Source organism: Martes martes (assembly GCF_963455335.1).
Source record: "Martes martes genome assembly, chromosome: 9".
In the NCBI taxonomy this organism is placed as follows: domain Eukaryota; kingdom Metazoa; phylum Chordata; class Mammalia; order Carnivora; family Mustelidae; genus Martes; species Martes martes.
In genome coordinates this window covers 60,270,830-60,285,021 of record NC_137896.1, presented here as the reverse complement: position 1 = coordinate 60,285,021, position 14,192 = coordinate 60,270,830, and the positions used below count along the sequence as shown (strand labels likewise).

General features: G+C 36.5%; 1 protein-coding gene across 8 annotated transcripts in view; it reads right to left on the bottom strand.

Annotated features, from left to right (window-relative positions):
- Positions 1–14,192, bottom strand: part of LOC308349412 (DNA repair protein REV1) — a 79,438-nt gene that overhangs the window by 34,104 nt on the left and 31,142 nt on the right. The window contains exon 4 of one of the 8 annotated variants that reach the window (XM_080814085.1): positions 9,627–9,726. The exons of 6 other annotated variants lie outside the window; for them this stretch is intronic. The gene's annotated coding sequence lies outside the window, so the exon portion shown is untranslated. Of the gene's footprint in view, positions 1–9,572; positions 9,727–14,192 lie in introns of all 8 variants that reach the window. One more of the 8 variants, XM_080814086.1, reaches the window with a different exon arrangement.

The window sequence follows — 14,192 nt, the reverse complement described above, 5'->3', positions numbered from 1 at the left end:
TTTAAATATATTACGATATAAAAAAGTTAATCACCAACAAAAATCATCACCATAAGTTACCAATGACATCTTGGTGAAGATCCTATAAAGAAGAGTATCTTTGAGGTTCAGCGGCTCCCAAAAATGACTTTACCAGAAGAAGAAGAAGAAAAAAAAAGTATTGGTTCTAGCGAAACTTTTTTTTTTTAATTCTCTTTATTTATTTGACAGAGAGATCACAAGTAGGCAGAGAGGCAGGCAGAGAAAAGGGCGGGTGGGGAAGCAGGCCCCCAGCTAAGCAGAGAGCCGGATGCAGGGCTCCATTCCCAGGACCCTGGGATCTTGACCGGAGCAGAAGGCAGAGGCCTCAACCCACTGAGCCACCCAGGCACCTCACGAAACATTTTTTTAAAGGCACATATGCCAACTGAATGATTTCCCTGAAGATATACTAAATTTTTCAACAAGCAAATTATTATTCATCAATGCACTTAAGGTTTCTTATAAATAGCATCAACTTTAGGCAGATTAATTTGTAGAAAAACAAAAAACCGCAGAGACTAAGGTAAATTTCTGAAGTCAGACACAGCTGGTGGGATAGCCACAATTCAGGACCAGGTTTCTGTCTCCACTTACTCATAAGCTGATCAACCTTAACATGCTGCTATTATGGATAGAAAGACCTGGTTTCCAGCTGCAGTGTGACACTGAAAAGCTATAACATACCAGACAACTGACTCATCCCACTTAGCCTCAGTTTCCTCTTTACAAAATAAGAAGCTAAACTAGACGATACTTAAGATTCCTTACAAAGCTACTGTATAATTCTATGTACTAAAACCATTATCTCCAGCAAACAAAACTTGAAGACTATTTCACAAGTTTGTGAGAGAAAGCAAAGCAAGTCACTCAATTTTACGGATAAAGGAACTAAAGAAGAAAAATGTAAATGAATTAAAAAAAATACATATGTATGTTAGCGAGACATTGGAAAAAGTCACTAACTCACATATATTGATTATCTAATAAACCACAATGTCTTGTACATATAACAGGTATAAAATTCAGCAAGTTTAAGTTCAAGTAATAGCAAGCACTTAAAAGCAAATATTGTCTCACTATGGCCAACATAAAATATGCGGTATAAGAGAAACACAGTGAACTGGAGATCAAAAGTCCTAAGTTCAGTCTGGCTCTGCCAAAATCAACAAGTTTCTACTATCTTTATGGCTTAATGTGACAGAGGTCAAATGGGATGACTGGAGCAAATGACTCCTAAGGTTCCTTTCAGACCTAAACTACTATGAATCTATTTGGATTCCTGACAAATTTTCTATCACTGCCTCATACTCAATTACCAGTAGCTTCCATCACATTAAATACCATCACAGAAAGAAAAAAAGAAAAAGTCAGTATTATAAAACCAACTCTACAATCCATCAAAAAGTCAGTAATAGTGCCTTGATGACCTGGTTAAAATAAACTATCTTTTATGTTTATTTTACCAGATTCCCTGCTCAATTGAGTTTATCCTCTGTAACCAAAGTTCTATACCTGATCCTACTATATGCTAACAATATTTATGAAGAGAAGGCAAAGACTTAAGGGGTCTTCACTTCTATTAATCCCTTAGCAAGCAATATTGTCAATGTCTTCATTTACATATATGTAGGTATTATATATTTATGTGTATCTATGTGTGTAGAATCATACATCCCAAGATGCCTACATCAACTCCCAAATTGTCCATTTAAATACAGGCACAGAAGATCAAGACATATGGAAAAAAACTAGTCTACTCTTTTCATTTGCGGCTTCCCTACTGAGGCAACACAGTGGCGGTTTGAAACAGGACACAGGATAGATATGCTCAGAGAATTTCCTCTATGACAAAGCAATCTGACAGGCATTTTTACTAACAATAATTCTAAATATCTGTTACAGAAATTTAAGATTAGATGCCAGTTTCCCTAAGCCATCATATTTAACAAAATATGCTTTGTAAGAGATACATAATACTTGGCATAACCTGTTAAAGAGTAAGTGCTCTCAATACATGCTTACTGAACAAAATAACAAGGGTAAATTTTTATACATGACAATAAAGCTTGAAAATATCATTTTTTTAAATCTCATGGTCAGTAGACACATCTGTCCATTCTAGTAACACCAATATATATGTCAATTTTATTTAAAAACATCCACCTCAGACACCTGGGTGGCTCAGTGGGTAAGCATCTGCCTTCAGCTCAGGTCATGATCTTAGGGTCCTGGGATCGAGCCCTGCACAGGGCTCCCTGCTCCGGAGTGAGCTTACTCCTCCCTCTCCCTGTGTGCCGCTCTCCCTACTTGTGCTCTCTCGCTCTGTGTCAAATAAATAAATAAAATTAAAACAAACCAAACAAAAACAAAAACAAATAAAAACATCCACTGCTTTGCAGAGCAAAATAAAACTGTCATTAGCTGCTTTATACCCGTAAGCAGGTAAAAACCTGAGGAAAGAAAATTGACATGAATTTAGGGCCTATTCCAGCCAGGTCCTTGACATACCTTATCTCGCTTACTCCTTACCACCAGTGATTCCAGCACTGGAATTAGTCTTGGCATCACAAATCCTGTGTGAGATTATTAACTTCAAAACTATTCTTACCAGAAAACATGCATTTTTTTGGATTATTTGCATAACTATTTCTTAACTAAAGCACTGCCACACGGTTTCAATACCCAGGTTTTGTTATGAAGGTGCTAGTGCTATTGTCACGGACTGTTTTAAATGAAATGTACAAAGGTAGTATATACATAGAATGATATATTATTCAGCCTTAAAAAAACAAGTTCTAATACATGCTATAACCTGAACCTTGAGCCATTTATTATGCTAAATAAAATAAACTAGTGACCAAAAAAACCCCAAATGCTGTACGATCCTACTTCTTTGAGGTATCTCAAATAGTTAAATTCACAGCAACATAAAGTAGAAAGGTGGTTGCCAGGGGAAAGGCAGGTGGGGGAAGAGGAAATGGAGAGTTATTTAATGATATAGAATTTAACAAGATAAAGAAGCTCTGGGAATTGGTTGTAATAACAAAGTGGCTATATTTAACACTACTAAACTTACACTTTAAAAATAGTTAAAGTGGTAAACTTTTATGTGTATATACAATGTACCACTTAGTACCACATCTGTATTGTAAACAGGAATTTAGTTTAAGCAAAATATCATTCATATACTGATACGAACTTGAATTTTATTCACATTTAATTTTCAATTCTGCAAAACCTGTAATTGTAAGAGCTTGGTAGAACATTATTATTACTACTACCACTTTAGAGATGCTTATGAAAACAGATGCTGTGAAAATAGATGAAACAGATGAAAATATCACAGCTTTAAGAGATGGGATTAGCTAATAAGTGACAAAGACCTAGAATTAAAACAAAATCCAAGCCTTGATTTCTGCTCCCATGCTCCTTCTCCAGCTTACAGCCACTGACTAAGAAAATCTACATTCTATACTTCAGAAAAAAGTTTCAGAAAAAGATCAATGACGATAAAGGGAGCCATCTGCAGAATAAAAATTTCTATATTAATCCTAGGTAGCACACATTCAATCACCTTTCCCAAACTTTTTTTGAGATTTATTTATTTATTTTGGGGGAGGGGCACAGAGGAAGAGCTAGAACCCTCAGGCAGACTCCATGCTGAGCACAGAGCCTGATGTAGGACTCAATCCCCGACCCTGAAGTCATGACCTGAGCTGAAACCAAGAGTCAGACACTCAACTGACTGACCCATCAGTCAGTTTATACTGACCCATCAGGTGCCTCCAGCTTTTTCAAACTTTTTAAAGCTTTGCCATCCTAATTGGAGAAGTATTTGCTACATGAAAACGTACTAGAAATATTTCAACCAAAGTAAAACCATAAAGGTTTCCTATTACATCCTTTTAAGCCAAATTAGCTCCTTCAACACCCTGAACAAGACTCTTTTATAAAGCAGACCAATTTGAAATAAAAGGCATGTAAGATAATAACATTTTCAAGTTTTAGTAAATCTAAAATTAGGTTCTAAAACTTAAGCTTCAACATATACTCCTTTCTTTTCTATGTGCATTTATGTATCCTTTCTTGACAAAACACAACTTCCATCAAAGAGCAACTGATCAAGAAAATTCTTGACCTAAACTGTTTCTCAGAAATAGGATTGTACAATTTAAGAATTTTACAGATATCCTGGAAAGAAAGCTTTGCAAACATGTAACAATGTATTTGCTTAGGACAGTGGTGGTATCTCAGCAAGGACTACCAAAAGCCTAGTGGCTACAGAGTCAGTGCCTGCCTACAGAGAGGTTAGTGCCTGCTGTGGGGCTTTGTTCTCAGCCCTAGACTGCACAATATTTCAATTCAGGACCTGATTAAGAAAAGAGGCGGTTTCACTTCTGGGAGAAAGAAAGCAGACAGTTAACTTGAATGAGAGACAAAGTAATCTGGGCCAAAAAATGCCTCAATGAGAAAAATCAGACTGTGAAAACTGAGGTTCCACCTTTTATTTTAAAACAACTGCACCTTTTAGTATGTAGGAAAATGGGTACAATGGCAACACATGACAAAGAAGTCTCAAATGACTAAACTAAATAAAGCTCTTTGCCTTTTTTTAATTAACTCTACCTCCTTTCCCTCAAAATAACGAACTCAAACAACACAGACATACAGAGGGCAGACCACAAGTGGGTATGGTTCTGCTCCGCTCCACTGAGGTCAGACTACATGCCTAGAATATTTGATTTTATTTATGACTCAATATATGCTAGACCCTGACCAGCTTCATTAAAAAAGTACAGTAAAAATCAACCAGGAGGAATCCTCTAAAGACCAAAATCAAGTCAGACAGGCTAATGGGCATTAAGTGATATTTCAGTCATGTATAAAACACCAAAGGAAACAAATTAAGAAACTGCTTTAATGAAGAAGAAAAATGGAGACATTTAAACTAGTGGTTTTCAATTAAATGGCAGAACTCTATTTCGAATGAACCCTAATCAAAAAATCCCCCAAATACCAAACAAATAAAAGTAGTATTATATAAGACTTTATTCTGAAAGTTCAATTGGTAACATATACTTATTACCATTTGCCTTCCAGCATAGTAGTGAGAAACTCCTGATTCACACACATTAGAACTATTAACACTTTCAACTATTTAAAGGAAGTTATATTCCAAGGTCTAAGTAGAAACTACTTAACCTAACAACAAAAGGCAAAGACATTTCTAGTAAATAACGTATTTGAGTATTTGTTTCATTTATCTGTTTTTAGTGTACTTAAAAATACTTAAATAATCTTAAGACTATAAAAGCTCCTAGGTATTTTGGAACTTACGTTAATAACCAATTCAAAAACAACCGTCAGCTTTAGTCTAGCATCCAACAGCACTATGGTATTACTTATAACTTACAGAGACAGGAACCTTATTTAATCATGAGTGCACCCTCAGTTCCCATATTTTCAAGCATCTCACTTAGAATTTAGTAAGGATTCCACAAATGCTTTTTTAAATACAAGATATTTTATCAGAAAGAAGTTCTGTGGGAAGAGAGCCAACCAACATTTGACTGAGTGAACCTGGAAACTAAGTAGGATTTTGACATTCTGAGAAGCTGGGAATGATGATGAGAAAAGCTGTTAAGGACGTGGAGAGAGGTGTGGCCACAGGATTGAAAGCACCCTTTCAAAGAACTAGGCATAATATAGTTTGAGAGCTGTAGAGTGAATTAGCATGAAGATCACACTGAGAGGACAGGGACAGTGTTTGAATTTACACTCTGTAGTCTTGGAGAAAGAGCTAGGACCACTGATGGAAGCTACAGGGATGCACATTTTAGCTCACTAAAACCATCAGACCTGCTCGAAAACGAATTCACTTGCCTCCCAGGACAATATACCATCACACCGGAGTCACTGCAAGAGGCTGAGTGGTAGCCTGTCATTACCTCAGCAACACTGAAGGAGGAATTCTCATGTAGACAAAGATTAATTTGAAGATTTAAATTTCCTTCTTAACCCCAAGATACTGAGTCTATGGTCTAAAACAAGGATCAGCAAATTAAAGCCCTTGGGCTAAATCTCCCATTTTTTTAAAATCAGGTTTTATTAGACTACAGCCATTCTCATTCATTTACATTGTCTAGGGCGGCTCTAGGGCTACAAGAGCAGAACTGAGTAGTTCCCAAACAGAGTACATGGCCCACAAAGCTCTCGCCCTTTAAACAAAGTCTGCAAACCCCTGATCTAAAATATAGCCAGAGGGGCGTCTGGGGGATGTTCAGTTGGCTAGATGACCAACTCTTGATTTCAGTTCAGGTCACGATCTCAGGGTGGTGAGATCAAGCACCGCCCTGGACTCCATGCTTAGCAGGGAGTCTGCTTGACATTCTCTCCCTCTCCTTTATCCTTCTGCTGCTTGTGTTGGCATGTGAGCTCTCTCTAAATAAACAAATCTTTAAAAAAATAAAAACAGGGCGCCTGGGTGGCTCAGTGGGTTAAGCCTCTGTCTTCGGCTCGGGTCATGATCTCAGGATCCTGGGATCAAGTCCCACATCGGCTCTCTGCTCCGCGGGGAGCCTGCTTCCCCTCTCTCTCTGCCTACTTGTGATCTCTCTGTCAAATAAATAAAATCTTTCCAAAATAAATAAATAAATAAATAAGAACAAAATTAAAAACAAAGACTACTACTTTTGGAACCTAAAATAAAATATAATATTTGTTCTAAATATTTCTCCTATCAGCTATTTCAGATGCTGTTCAGAGAGGAGAGGGAAGATTATGCTGCAATAACATATGACCTCAAAATCAGTGACTTACAACAAAGGTTTATTTCTCACTCATGAAACATGTCCCTCCTATGCTCCATGTCATCTTTACTCTGAGATCCAGACTGATAGAACAACCTCTATCTAGAACACTGTCAGTCACTGTGGCAAAAGAAAAGAGGGTATAATGGAGCCCAAACTGATTTTTAAAGCTTTATCCCCAAACTGATATATACCACTTCTACTTACATTCTGTGAACATGGCCAGACCTGACTTCAACAAGCAAGGAAGTAAAATCCTCCCCTGGGGAGGGGAAGCAGACTTCAGTGAACAAAAATACAATCCACCACATAGTGTATTTGGAAATATTTACATAAGTAATTTGTTTTCCTTATTTCTACAAACTATTTTATCAGTAGCATAGTTCTATACCAATGTTCAGCCTAAAAGCAAAAAAAAAAGCAAAGGCACTATAGTAATTTCATGTTTCCCAAGATAAACAATATTAAGGCTCAGAATTATTTTTAAATTATTCTCTATTCTACCGAACACATGCTTGGAATAAAAAAATTCTAGGGGCGCCTGGGTGGCTCAGTGGGTTGGGCCTCTGCCTTCCGCTCAGGTCATGATCTCAGGGTCCTGGGATCGAGTCCCGCATCGGGCTCTCTGCTTGGCGGGGAGCCTGCTTCCTCCTCTCTCTCTCTCTCTGCCTACTTCTGATCTCTCTCTCTGTCAAATAAATAATAAAAATAAAATCTTAAAAAAAAATTCTAGAAATGAGAAGATATATCACTCACAGTTCTATGCCCAAAGAAAGTTACCACTGTGATAGATTTGCTTCTTAGCATTTTTCCTGTTGCTTTTCTTTTCTAACAGTTTGATCATCCCCTACTTCTCATTTTATACCCTATCCTTTCTCATTTACCAAAAATTTTTCTATATTATTATAAACTATCCATAGTTATTTTTAATTGTTTTAAGTCACCTTATAGATGGTATAATTTATAACTGAATTTCTATTCTTAGATGATGCTTGGCTTTCAAATAAAACAACATGACAAGATGATCTCTTCTATAAATCTATACTGGGAGGCCAATCAGGCTTATCAGCTTAGAATAGACTCTTAGAAGAATTACTAAGCCAAAGGTTATAAGCAGATTAAAGGCCCCTTGCATGTTTCATAACGCCATTCTCCAAAGCAAGTCTACCAACACATACTCTTGCTCCAGCAATGACTGAAGTAGTTATTTTCACCCATCTATACCTGTATTGGGTATTTCACATAATAATTTTTAAAAATTAAATAAACTTTTCATAAACTTATTGTCTCATTATACATTTATCTAATAGTGAAGTTGAACATATTTCCACATTTGTGACCCAGGTCTATTTCCTGAAATAAATTGTTTCTGAAATTTGCCTTTAATCTATTGCGATGTTAGTGTTATATTTCCTATTATTTTGATGTATGAACTTTTTTCCAGTCATCCAATTTGTTGCAACAAATTATACTGAATAATCCTACCCTCTCCCCCACTGATTAGTGGATCTTTATAACCTAGAATATTTAAAATAGCACTGAAGGGCTAGGCTGTTCTGTTTTAGAAAAATAATGCATGTAACTTATAATAAATAGACACACACACACAGATGATTATCTAATTTACATACCAAATTTACAAAACATATACTTTCTTTTTTTTTTTAAGTAGGCTCCTTTTCCCAGTGCAAAGCCCACAGCAGGGCCTGAACTCACGATCATGAGATCACGACCTGAGCTGAAATCAAGAGTCAGAAGCTTAACTGACTGAGCCACCCAGGTGCCCCCACAGAATTTATTTCTGAGCAACTCTAAACCACTTATCTGCCTATTCTTATACCAGTTACACAAAGTTTTAAATGCTTACAACCTTCTATAATAGGTTTTGAGATGTCAGAGCCATTTCTTCTCTCTCCATTGTTTTTTTTCATCATTGTCTAAGGTAGAATATTGCAGGGGAAATAAAATGTAAGTCAGAGGGCGCCTGGGTGGCTCAGTGGGTTAAGTCTCTGCCTTCGGCTCAGGTTATGATCTCAGGGTCCTGGGATCGAGCCCCGCACTGGACTCTCTGCTGAGCAGGGAGCCTGCTTCCTCCTCTCTCTCTGCCTGCCTCTCTGCCTACTTGTGATCTCTCTCCCTCTGTCAAATAAATAAATTAAATCTTAAAAAAAAAAATGTAAGATAATTTGCTGTAGCAGGTTGGTTAATAGTTAATGGTATTAACAAGGATAAAGACATTGGGTTTGAAGAAGCACTGCTACTGCAATAGAAGTATTTCTGGCATTTAAAAATTCAAACTATTTAGGAGAACTTCTTATGTAAAATAATAATGAGTGTTCTTGTTAACAATGAAGACACTCTAGGATCCTAAACTATCTTAAGTTTAAAATTATATTTCACCATATTCCTACTGTTAATTTTAAAGAACATTCTGTAAAAATGTTCTGAATGCAACTAAAGTTCAGAACTAAAACCAACCCTAGTAAGAAACAGTTACACACAGTAAAAGTAAAAGGCATATATCACAAGACCACAATTTAATCCTAAAGCTCTGCAAGTGAAATCCCATCACAGCATATGCCATTACAGAACACAAAAAGCTACATGAAGACCACTTTCATGTTCCTAGGCACAGTTTGTAAGATCATCTGGTTAAAACAAATTCTATTAACAAAATTTTAAAATCTTGTACAGAAGTTTTCCTTGACAAATCTCTAATGAGAAAATATTCATTATGCGCACCATTTCATTCTGTATATCCAAAGAACTTGATTAAATGTTGGTTGTGCTACATACATGGTAGAAAGAAGTAAACCAAATGGCTGCTTACACCTCCTTTGGTTCTACAGTAGTAATATCCTTCATTATTTCATTATTTCATTTGAGTCTCACAATCCTACAAATTAGAAAAGATAATTTAGCATGGTTACTGATGAGGAAATAGAAAAAATTAGGTGATTCGTCCATAATCACACAGCCACTGTGCAGACCCTTTTGTCTTCTGACTCCCACCCATTACTCTTCCTCCAGTAGCCATGATTACTCTCTTGACTCCTTTCCTCCCTAACTACCTTAGACTTACCACATTCAACTAAAAGTCACATACACTTAACCAAACAAAAACTGAAGAAGTTTCAAAAGACTACAGAACACAGTTTTGAGTAACTCTCAGGTGCAAACACCTACTGAACACTGGTAAAAATACAGTGGGTGACAAATTAATACAGAAGTCTCTCCCATGTTAGAGATGAAATTCCCACATCTCTGATTAACAAGATCAAAGTCTCACAGAAAAATGAAAAAAGATACATATATATAGAAAGAAAGTAATTTCTGGAATGCATACATTTCTGAAAAACTAGATTTGTCACCATTAAATGTATTCTTTTCCTAAACCATCACATTCACATGTTCAGAAAACAACAAAATAAGGTTAAAGTTTTTAAACAAATCCTTATCACTTAAAATGTAAGTCTGTCATATTTGCATACTTCTTTGTTCATTTTGCAATCCATGCCCAAGTTTACGTCTGCCCATCTATTTTTTCAGAAACCTCAGCAGTATAAAAGCCACTGGACCTGGTCTTTTATCCACATACTGAAAAAAGCACAAAATAACCAGAACACCTCTTTCCATATTAACTGTCCTGATCCCACTCCAGAGAAGACAACAATTACAGTTCACTAGATTTGAAGCACTAACTAACCTGGGGAGCTTTCACCGAAATAAACATGCTCAGGACCTATCTCCCAGAGATTATAATTTAGTAAAAGCCTAGAATGTGGCTCATTTCTTAGTTAAAAACTATAAAGATTTAGGAAGACGGAGCTGAATTAGCATATGAGTGAAAATATTTTAACATTCTGATGTACAAATACAAAACGGTGTTACTCACTCGTTTACTCAACTAGTATTTATTAAGCATCCTACAATGTGCCACGCAAGGTTCTAGCCCCTGGCATATAGCAATGATCAAGACTTGTGTCTGTGCTCCATGATACTTCTATTTCACTAGACAGACAGAAAATAAGTCAGATAAATAATACCAGTTCAGGTACAAATAAATTCTATGAAGAGAAATAAAGCTGGACAAGGGATTAGGAAAGAAAATGGAGGGCAAGGTGCATTTATCTTAGATAAGGCTGGGTCAGGGAAAGTCTCAGAGGAGGTGACATTTGATCAGAGATGTGAATGATGAAGACCTAGGGACATCAGATGGAATAGCAAATTTAAGGCCCTACAGTGCTACCTCTGAGACACATTTGGCTAGGTGTTGCGACAGAAAATGGGCTTTCTAGCTCCTAAAAACTTAATGCATGAATAAGACCTGACAATATAAGACTTAGGTGTCAAAGTAAATGTTTCTAACAATGATGCTATGCAATTTAAATACTATGGACTGGCTTAGGGAAGGAGACAAAATCTAATTTAATCTGAGTCTTAAAGGATGAATATAATTCCAGTTCACAGAAGTGAGGAAAGAAGCTTTTTACAAGAAACAAAAGCACCAACAGAAGTTCAGAAATAAGAAAGTACAAAGAAAACACCTAAAGTATCAGAATAAGCCCAATGACCAAAATTAGAGAAAAGAAAGGGAAAAATGTAGGTCAGGATTAGACAAGAATGACTTTATCCTTTTTTGCTTAGAAAATGCCTTTTTATCTAAGATCCAGCTTAAAAAGTGAATCCCTCAATGAAGGACTCACTAACTCTCAGAGGCAGCAACTTCTCTTCTGTGTTGCCACCTACTTTCCTCTATACCTAACTCTCAGAGATTACTCATCACAAAAACCCACATTCTCCATCAACCACCATCTGTTCAAACATAATTCCTAACACACCAGTAGCATAAGAAATACATTTGTTTGTCCAGTCAACTAAAGCAGAGCAAAGTGGGATGAAAGGCCCACAGACTGGAAAACTCAACATAGTAAAGATGTCAATTCTCCTTAAATTGATCTACAGGCTTAATGTAATTCCTATCACAATCCCAGCAAGGTATTTATCTTATAAACACAGACAACTTTATTCTAAAATTTATATGGAAACGCACAGCACAGGCCCTAGAGTAGCTAAAATAATCTTGGCAAAGAAGAAAATGGAAATAATCATTCTGCCTAGTATTAAGGCTTACTATACAGGTACAGTAATCAAAACCATATGTTATCAATGCATTAATATAATAAAACAGAGAACCCAGAAACAGACCCAGATATGTCTAACTGATTTTTCATAGAAGTGCAAAAGTAATCCAGTGGAGGAAAATAGTTTTTCAACAAGCAGAGCCAGAGTAATCGCATATCCATTAGGCCACCAAAAAAAATAAATAAAAATTAACTGAAAATGGATCATAAGCTTAAATGCAAAATATAAAACTATGAAAATTTTTAGAAAAAAAAATAGGTGAAAATCTTTGAGATCTAGTATTAAGCAATAACTTTTAATTGAAAGCACAATCCATAAAGTTGAAGATAGATAGTTGAAGATAAACCGGACCTCATGAAAATTAAAAACTTTGTTCTGCAAAAGACCATACGAAAAGGATGAAAGACAAGCTACAGACTCACTGAAAGTATCTGCAAACCACGCATCTGACAAAGGAGTAGTATCTGGAATAAAGAAAGAACTCTCACAACTCAAAAGAATACAAGACAATCCAATTAGAAAATGGGCAAAAGACATGTATAGACATTTCACTGAAGAGGACATACAGATGGCAAATAAATACATCATAGGCTGTTCAGTATCATTTGCCATTAGGCAAATACAAATTAAAACTGCAATGAGACACAACTACACATCTATTAGAATATGTAAATTAATTTAAAAATCAAAAACAAAAAATCAATTTGCCTTCATCAAATGCTGTTGAAGATGCATCATAACACAAATAAAAAGCACAATGAGATATCAGAACACACCTATTAAAATGTTTAAAAAGCGCTAAATGCTAACAAGAATGCAGAGAAACTGGGTCACTCATAAACTGTTAGTGGGAATATAAAATAAAATAGTACAACCACAGAGAAAACAGTTCGGCAGTTTCTTAAAAAAACTAAACAGGCAAATACCATCTATGTGACCCAGCAATAGCACTCTTAATGTTCACACAAAACCCACATATAAATGTTCAGAGCCAAAACCAGAAAATAATCCAGATATTCTTAAACAGGTAAATGGTTAACAAACTGTGGAACACCCATACAATGGAATATAACTCAGCAATAAAAAGGAAAAAACTACCGATATATACAACTTGGATAAATCTCCAGAATATTATGCTGAATTTTAAAAAGCCAATCCTGGGACACCTGGGTGGCGCAGTCAGTTAAGCTCTGCCTTCAGCTCAGGTCACGATCTCAGGGTCCTGGGATGGAGTCCCACATCGAGTTCCCTGCTCGGCAGGAAGTCTGCTTCTCCCTCTCCCTCTGCTGTTCCCCATTTGTGCTCACTCTCTCTGAGCTCAAAAAAACAAATAAAATCTTAAAAAAAAAGCCAATCCTAAAAGGTTACATACAATATGTTCTATTTACATAACATCACTGAAATGAAAAAAGTATAGAAACAGGAGACGGGTTAGTAGTTAAAGGGATTAAAAGGGCTGAGAGCAAACTGGAAGCAGGTGTGGCTACATAAGAGCAGAGTGAAGAATTTTTGTGGTATGGAAACATTCTCTCTATCTTGACTGTATCAATGTCAATTTCCTGGTTGATATGTGTACTATGGTTTATAAGATGTTACCAAGGAGACAAACTGGGCAAATGGCTCATGGTATCTCTATTATTTCTTACAATGGCATACGAATTTACAATTATCTCAAAAAAATAAAATTTAATTAAAAAAAACAGGATTGAGGGCACCTGGGTGGCTCAGTTGGTTAAGCATCTGTCTTTGGCTCAGTTCATGATCCCAGGGTCCTGGAACCGAGAACCAAGTGGGGCTCCCTGCTCAGCAGGGAACGGTCTTCTTTTCCCTCTCCCTCTGCTATTCCCCATCCCTACTCATGTGTGCCCTCTCTCTTGCTCTGCTCTCTCTCAAACAAATAAGTAAAATCTTTAAAAAGGTTAAAAAAAAAACAAAGCAAGCAAACAAACAAAAAAAAACAAGGAAGGGGCACATGGGTGGCTGAGTAGGTTAAGCAACTGACTCTTGATTTCAGCTCAGGTCATGATGGAGCCCCAAGTCAGTCTGCTTGAGATTCTACCTCTGTCCTCCACCCCCACCTGTACCTCCCCACCAACCCCGAGTATACGTGCACATGTGCGCTCATTTGCGCTCTCTCAAATAAATCTTTAAAAAAAAAAAAAAGGATGGAAGTCGAAGAAGTTAACCTTGGTAGGAAAAAGATCCTCTTTTGGGGGA